The sequence below is a fragment of the Echinops telfairi genome, unplaced genomic scaffold (assembly GCF_000313985.2).
Source record: "Echinops telfairi isolate 266 unplaced genomic scaffold, ASM31398v2 ScPeMD7_7463;HRSCAF=8501, whole genome shotgun sequence".
Lineage (NCBI taxonomy): Eukaryota > Metazoa > Chordata > Mammalia > Afrosoricida > Tenrecidae > Echinops > Echinops telfairi.
The window spans coordinates 7,906,842-7,908,307 of NW_022111363.1; positions in this window are offsets into that span (position 1 = coordinate 7,906,842).

A 1,466-nucleotide genomic window follows, 5' to 3' on the forward strand; every position below is an offset into this window, starting at 1 on the left:
TTTTTTTTTCGGGGTCACACCGATGTTTGGGGTTGGAAGGGGATGCGAGGGTGGGCAGTTTGTCCACTCTGCGGCCATCAGCTGAGATGTCCTCCAAAACTGCCTGTACTTGGACCCACAGTCAAGGGGAGACAAGAGCTCTGCTCATGGATCTCCAGCTAACAGTTAACTTTTAGCTGGTTGGCAGGGTAACAGGGTTGGGGCGAACAGCACAGCTGCAGGTCTTACAAGCGAGTGTACATTTCTTGCTAATTGGGCAGGCAGTGTGTGGAGATATCTCGGAAGAGTCAAGGTCTTGTTTGGAGAGCCCGGAGAGGGAAGAGGAGACGGCAGCTAACAGGGTCGTCTTCCTAGAATTCCTATTTCGATGTTGTAACTCTTTCGAGAGTAGAACGCTTCCTCTTTCTCCTGCAGAGTGCCTGGTGGTTTTGAACTGCTAAGCTTGTGGTTAGCAGCCCAACGCATAACCGCTGTGCCACCAGGGCTCCTTAGGCCTTATTAATACAATCTGGGAGTTTAGATTCAGATTGTTGATCTTACCTTATTGCTTTTTATGTTACATGAGAAGCTTCCATAAACAATTTGACTCCCCCCCCAATATTATCCGTTATTTAAACTTATATCCATTTTAATATCTTCTCATCTCTGTGTCAGTTCTTTTATGATTTTCTCTTTCCAAACTTTTTTTGTTTAATTTATTGACAATATATAGGACAGTAAATTATTTTTGAAATGAGAACTCCTGAATCTTTTCCCTCAAATATGTATTGGATCATTATATTCTGAGATGAGAAAAAGCTTATTGGAGTCTAAAAAGCTTTTTGTCACAAACATTTCCTTTCCAAACTTTGATTTTTAACCCTCCTCCCCCAAGTTTCATTGGCACATCATTTACATATCAGTCCTTTCCAAACTCTCAACAACTGTGGAGGCTCGAGACTCACAGGCATTTCTAGATCAGTGCTCCTGCTTCCCGAAATTGGGTGTTCTGAACATTGTATCGCCATCACTCTGCATTATTAGAGGCGCCCTGGTGGTGCTATTCGGTAAGTGTCGGATTGCTAACCAGAAGGCAGGCAGTTCAAACCCAGCAGCTGCTCTTGGGAGGAAGACGAGGCTATCTGCTCTGATAAAGATTCACAGCCGCAGAAAGCTACAGACAGTAGTCACTGACTCGATGGCTGTAGGTCTGAGCTTTTGGCTTGATGTCCTAAACGTTTTATCCAAATGTGTCTCGTATTAGTGACTTATTAGAAAAAAAATCAATGAACTAGAATGAGGTCTTAGTGTATGTACATATTTCATCACCATACTACACTTTCCTGTTTGCCTTTTGTTTACTGTGTCACCAGTCTGCGCTTTGTATAAACGTGTCATCCACGCCACAACCGACGTTTCTTCGGCTGCCCTTCGGCTGTGTCCTGCCATCTCCACAGCTTAGCGAGCAGGCTTTGTATCTCGCCTGT